We start from the raw sequence: 6,998 nt of genomic DNA, 5'->3' as shown, positions 1-6,998 counted from the left end.
ATCCCATTTCTAGGAATATATCCTAAGAAAACTGAAACACCAAACAGAAAGAATGTTTGCACCCTTATGTTCATAGCAGCACTGTTGGACCCCCCGAAGGAGACCCCTGCCCTGACCCAGGATCAGCGACGACCCAGTCAAACGCAAGAGACGCACTTGATGCAAACAGCAAGAGGATTTAATTCCAACATGCTGGGACTTGACCTGTTACTCACGCAGGAGCAGCCAAGTCAAGTCCCGAGCAGAACTTCTTACAGGCTTATAAAGGCAAAAACCGCGAAGTTAGAACAAAGGACAAGGGGAGGGGGTCTTCCAGAAAGAGGGACAGGAATTCCTTGAGGGGAGGATAGACATTATCACAAGGAACAGGGTGGAACCGCCGCAGGACGTTGATAATACATCCAGTTTACTACCTCTAGGGGCTGAGTCTGGTGGTCTGGTGCTGTGTTGATAATACATCCAGTTTACTACCTCTAGGGGCTGAGTCTGGTGGTCTGGTGCTGTGTTGATAATACATCCAGTTTACTACCTCTAGGGGCTGAGTCTGGTGGTCTGGTGCTGTGTGGCTCATACCCTGTTTTTCCTGGGGCAGTTCTAAAGGTCACATTCTCACGGGAAGTCTGGGCTAGCAGGGGAATTTTTCTATATTATTTCTTTCAGTCTCTACATTCCCCTCTTTTTCTTTTTGGTAAGTTCTAATCTTGGAACTTCAGTCTTTATATACCCTTCTCCAAAGCTGTCTTCCTGACGAAGAGACTGATAGTGCTGTCTGAGCATTAGCACTTGTACAGTACTTATTCTCTCCCTGATGAAGGTGATTAGGCGATTCCTTGTCTAAGAGAGACGGGGGAAAGGCACAAGGAGTTATACCATTGGTACGAGCCCGCCAAGTTCCTTCAGGGGCAGCCAGCAGGGCTGCTTCTCCTCGAGATGGCTCCTCCGGTAGCAGGATGGTGGAGGCGCAGGACGAGGCGTAGAAAGAGTCCTTCAGAGGGTAATTAGCAGGCATCAGGCACGTCCCTTGTCCTTGTAGATCCCGGAGAGTAAGTTTCGGGTTACGACCCCACTGGCAGTGACCCTTCGCAGCGTCCAAGGAGATGTTTCTTATGTCCTGTGGGGTATCTCCAAGAGAGATGTTAACAGCAATTCCTGAATAATAAGGGGGTTCAGGGTTGAGACATAACCAACAGTCATTTGTGAGGCTGGGGTGAGTCCTTGGACAGTGAACTTCTTCACCCACACTGAGACTCCGGGCTGGAAGGGGTGTACAGGGTCCCCGGTGGGCACTGGCAGTGTATCTGGAACAAGTTTACGGGTGGCTCTCTGGGTTAACTGCAGAGCCTATAAGGACTTGAGCAAGGGAATGGTTATGAATTCTAGCTTTCAGTTTCTCCCTGACCCCAGGAAGAATGGAGGGAGGTCTACCATACATGATCTCAAAAAGAGGGGGGGGAACCTCTCCCATTAGAGCGTACACCTGGCCCACAAGAGGGTGAAGGGCAGGGGGTTGGTCCAATTTTCACCGGTTTTTAGGACAAATTTAATTAAACTTTTTAGAGTTCCACTCATGCCTGTCCTAAGGCTTGAGCTATACTTTGAGATACCTTGCTACAAAGGCTGGGCTGTTATCTGATCCTATGACTACTGGCAGCTCGACTCTAGGTATAATCTCCTGGAGTAATTTCTTGACTACTATAGAGGCAGTTTCTATCCTATGCTTCAACTTAATCTGAGAAGGTGTCTATAAAAACTAGCATATACTTGTACCTTAATGCTGGTCGCTTAATCTCTGTGAAACCCACCTTTTAATGCTCTCCTAGGAAATTTTCCTGGGGCCCGAATTCCCAGGGGGTCCCTCTATTCTTGCTTAGCATTTACCTGTATCTGCCTCACAGAAGTTCAGAAAGTCTTGCTGATGCCTAAGTGGGTAACCTGGTGTAACTGGGCAACTAATGTCCGACCTAGAGCCTCTGGGACCAGCAATCTGTCATCTGGAAGGGGCCACCAACCATCTGGTCTTTTGATGGCTTGCTTCTGTTCAGCCAATTCCTTCTCTTGTTTGGTGTAGGTCGGGGTCCGGCAGGGATACTAAGACTTGTAAAGGCCCCACTGGTTTTTGGGCATCTTCATTAGCAGTTTGGTCTGTGGCTCCATTTCCTCTGGCTTCAATTGTCTCCCCTTTCTGATGTCCTTTGCAGTGCACTATTGCAACTGCTTTCAGGAGTCAGATGGCCTCAAATAAGGCTAAAATAATGTCCTTTCTGGCTGGAGTTGATAATCCTCTTTCCTGGGGGACGGCACTGTGTCCCCATAGAAGGGCCTGGATTAAGGCCAAAAGTTCAGGAACTGTGCCCAAATGGTGTGGTCCAGGGTGACTACTGCTGCCCCTGTATATCAGATCCCATCCCAAACGTAACTGCTCCCAACTGTGAACAGTACTTTGTCTGGTGATGACGGCAGGACATCTGTCAGTACTGCGTCTGTTACCTCTATGCCATCATGAATGGGTTCCTCTGGATCATCTGGAAGCAGGCTGGCAGGGTTGATGGCCAGTGTCTTATGGAATCGGACGCAGGGCTGGTCCAGGAGAAGAGCGTGGCACTGGGTGATATTTGACATCCATCTCTCTGGAGCACCTCAAAGGAGGGCCTCAACAGCATGGGGTGTTGTCAGGGCTAGCTCCTGGCCCAGAGTCTGCTTATCTGCCCCCTTCATAGTCTCTTAGACAGATAGGCAATAGGTCTCTTCCAGGAACCTAGAGACTGAGTGAGAATCCCTTTGGCAATGCCCCTTACCTCACTCATATAAAGGTGAAAGGGCTTCGTAACATCTGGCAAGGCTAGGGCAGGTGCTGAGATGAGAGCCTTCTTTAGCTCCTCAGAGGCCTGTTGTTCTACTTCAGTCCAGTTTAGCAGCTGTGTTCCTCCAGTATGTGTTCCTTCTTAGGTCTACAGTCCTTCTTGATGTCCAAGGAAAACAGTCAGTTTGTCTGGTGGCTCCCTGGACTGATCTTCCTAGAGGTCCCATCGGCTCTGTCAAGACTGAATAAACTGCCCAGAGCTCACCAGGAAATTAATAGCTTTGCTTCTCACTTGTAAGGTTACCCTTGGGAGCTTAATTGAAAGGAGCCCTGGTCTCATCAGGGCTCGAGGTTAAAAACCCTTGGAATCTAAGTCTCCCTTTCTTTCAGATTGTCTCTGTCTCTTCTGGCCTCACCTTCTGTCTCTCTCCCTCTCTAATCTCTGTCCTTTCCTGTCTCTAGCTTATATCTCTCTTCCTCCCTTTCTCACATACATACTTACACTTATACATTCATATCACTTTCTCTTCCAATCTTTGTTTCTGCTTCTGTCTGAATCCTTCCCTCTCGGACTCCCAGAGTCTCTTTCTTAAGTCTCTGTTTTGTTCTTTCCCTCTCTCCCTGTTTCTCTTTCTCATCACATGCACAACTTTCATAAAAACTTTCACTATTTTACATTAGCTTTTAAACCTTCTTACTATGTCCTTCAAAAATCTATAACCATACCTCAAATCTTCCATTATTTTAAAATATTTAGGAAAGGCAGAGGGAAGAGAGAGCAGGTCTAGCACTCTGTTCCCAGTAGCCGCTTGAATTTTAAACTGCCACATTCTTTCTATAGATAGATCTCAGATTCTGATAAGACTGAAAAGGGGAACAGGAGAATTTTAACTGTGCCTTTAAGTCCCCTAATAGAACACGGTGAAAAGTGTCCAAGCAGTCACGGGGGGTATGGGGGTCTTATTGGGGTACAGGGGGTCCTAGAGGAATTTCTTTCCTTGAAGCAGCCACCTCCAGCTACTCTAAACACGCCCTGGAGGGAATAGACACCAGGTGGGCTGAGGCAGGGAGCACGAGGGTCCAAGGGGTCCCAGGTGGCGAAGGCGGTGCTTCCACCCAGGCGAGGCATTTTCATCTGGCAGTCCTCTGGAAAACCGCTTGCCTCCTGCCAATGCAGGTGGCATGGGGGAACCGGTGACCTCTATACTGCAATCAGACTCCCTGACCTTTCTGAAAAGCTCTTACTGATTTTAAAATTATAATTTAAGAGTTGACACACACACAAGGACCAAGTGGCCCACAAAATATTTTCCTTTTCTTTTAAAGATTTTACAATGTATTGTAATCATTAATTACATTAAACTTAAATGGCCAATTGAAACAAACAGTTCTGAGACGGTTCCTCCACCACTGATCAAGATTGGGTGGTGGCAGAAATAAGATTCATTTAGTTTTATGAGCTCGTTGGACAGACTTGGCAACTTTGCCAGCTCAAGCTTCCTTCTTGTAAATAGTTAACTTTAGAATTTGGTCTCTGCTTTTAATTTTTTGTACCATAATTGTTACAATTTCATACCTTCAAATCAATAAACATAGACATAAATATTGTTAGGTGGGTTGATACCCCTCTGATAGAAAGCAAAGCACCCCTAGGAAAAAGGAATCCCAGTGGCCACTCGGGGTGGTTTGCTAGCCATCAGAGCACTCAGCTTTAAATAAATTAAAGGTTTCTTTCTTTCTCTCTGCTCGCCCGTGGCCGGCCGAGTAAGACGGACCTGGGAGGTCTCTTTCCCAATTTTCTCTTGTCAAGGAGACAACCACACTCCTTCAGCCATTTGGGGTTATCAAAAAGAACATCAATCCAGATATCAATGTATGGAATTTGGTCCGGATGCCCAGGGCTCCTATAGACTATCCGCCGGACTCCCGTGCAGGGCCCCATGTCTAGGGTCCCTGTTGAAGGCCAATCAACCCCAAATGTCGGCCACTCCAATTCACAGTCTCCGGAGAGTGAAGGCATCTACAGAAACACCATAGCCTTCACCTTGTTTTTAAGTCCGGAAAATTTTTAACCATGCATTCAAGGGGACTTAGGTGACTCTCCTTTGAGTTTCCTTGTCCCATTTTTCTCTTTCTTTCCAATTTATAAACAGTTAAGCAATAAGTAATTCCAAAACAAATCCAAAAGAGTAAAAACAAAAACACTTTTACCAATTCCCACACACTCCATTGCGGCCGCACTCTCTCAACACTCACAACAACACTCATTCAGACCAGAACAACACCTGATTGCCGGGACTTTCCACAAACACACAATTGGGGCAGACGGTCGCAGCTGTCTCCGATCTTCGCCGGGACTCTAACCCGACACCTGACTGCCGGGACTCGAACCCGACACCTGACTGCCGGGACTCGAACCCGACACCTGACTGCCGGGACTCGAACCCGACACCTGACTGCCGGGACTCGAACCCGACACCTGATTGGAGACCGCCAGCTGCCCCTGGCTCTCCTGCACCCTTGGGGCGTCCCCCAGGGTTGCAGCCTGTGACCACTATCCGGCCACTCTCACGAGTCACCGAACAGCTGCCAAACCAAAAGTGCGCGCCCAGAACCTGAACAGAAACTTTCACAGACAATGAACACGACACAACACAGAACCAGACCGACAGACAATGAACACAACACAGCACAGAACCAGACAGACAAACATGGGGTACCCCTTCTTATCTCCAAGGTCGGCTCCACAGTTGAGGGGTGGCCGCCGATCCCGGACGAGCCCCCAAGATGTTGGACCCCCCGAAGGAGACCCCTGCCCTGACCCAGGATCTGGTGCTGTGTGGCTCATACCCTGTTTTTCCTGGGGCAGTTCTAAAGGTCACATTCTCACGGGAAGTCTGGGCTAGCAGGGGAATTTTTCTATATTATTTCTTTCAGCCTCTACAGCACAACTTACAATAGCTAAGATCTGGAAACAGTCCAAGTGCCCATCAGTAGAGGAGTGGATGAAAAAGCTTTTTTTGTGGATAAAAGTGGATAAAAAAGTGTACATTTACACCATGGAATACTATGCAGCCATAAATAAATAAGAATCTCTCACCCTTTGAGACAGCATGGAGGGATCTGTCAGTCAGGGAAAAACAAGTATCATATGATCTCACTCATATGTGGAATCTGAGTGACAAAATAAACTAATGAACAGAGTGAATTCAGAGACATGGAGTCCTGGAACAGAATGTGGAATCTCAGAGGGCATGTGGCAAAGGATGGATGGATGGGAAGTAATCAACCAGATCTTGTATACATATATGCATAACCCATGGACACAGACAATACGGTGGTGAAATGGTGGGGCAGAGGAAGGGTGAGGAGGCTGGCGGGAGTCAATAGGGGGAAACAGAGGACATATGTCATACTTTCAATGATGAGAAAAATAAGACATTTTTAGGGGGGTGTGGAGCTAGCAGCCAGACTCTGTACCTAGTTAGTCAGTATTCCTAATACACATTCCTGTTAGCCTATAGTCTAGTCCCTGCCCCTTCCTTAATTATCCGGTCTTGCAAGACCTGCTTACCTAAATACTCCCATTTTACAGAGGCATAAACCATGAGCAATACACTATCCTCAGAGGGGGTTACCAGCACTGGTGCCAGGCCAGGTCTTTAGGTGTGGTCTCACAGTTCCCATCCCAACACATGGGGCTTTTTGCAAAGCCCTTGAAAGGTTCAGAAGTCTGATCCATATATGGAGGACAAAGAAACCAAAGGGTAAAGGGGAGAGCTTCCTCCATATGGCTTGCTCAAGATTGGAAATAGGCTCCCCTGAGTCATGGTACTAGTCCATCTGGAAATAAATGGGGTTTTCTTGTATCTTCGAGTACTGCTGTGTATTTTTCAATCACCTGGTAAATTCTGTAACATCAGTAATAAAGAATTACTAAAATAAATAAATAAATAAATAAATAAATAAATAAATAAATAAATCTTGGCACTCTGCAGGTACCTGGGTGGGGGATGGGCATTACACTGTATAGCCAAATGACAAAGCTTAAAAAAGACTGTTTATATCTGATGAAATGTCACCACTGGATAGGGCCTTAGGGCTTGCAGACCACCACTTTCAGATAGAGCAAATGTCATTTCACTGAGTTCTGCTGTGGCAGAACTGGGACCTCGGTCCTGGTTGGTGTTCTTTGCTG

The 6,998-nt window shown here is 47.0% G+C and overlaps 1 long non-coding RNA gene across 1 annotated transcript; it reads right to left on the bottom strand.

The window, feature by feature from the left end:
* Positions 1–210: 210 nt before the first annotated feature.
* Positions 211–3,744, bottom strand: LOC311628407. The gene is made up of 4 exons (XR_014796020.1): positions 2,796–3,744; positions 2,440–2,577; positions 530–1,149; positions 211–413 (listed from the first exon to the last, which is right to left on the bottom strand). It is a non-coding gene; the product is annotated as an uncharacterized lncRNA (long non-coding RNA).
* Between the last annotated feature and the right edge of the window lie 3,254 nt (positions 3,745–6,998).

The sequence above is a fragment of the Pipistrellus hanaki genome (genome assembly GCF_964339955.1).
Source record: "Pipistrellus hanaki genome assembly, chromosome: 9".
In the NCBI taxonomy this organism is placed as follows: domain Eukaryota; kingdom Metazoa; phylum Chordata; class Mammalia; order Chiroptera; family Vespertilionidae; genus Pipistrellus; species Pipistrellus hanaki.
Note: the sequence above shows the minus strand (reverse complement) of the source record. Positions and strands in the feature narration are given on the sequence as shown.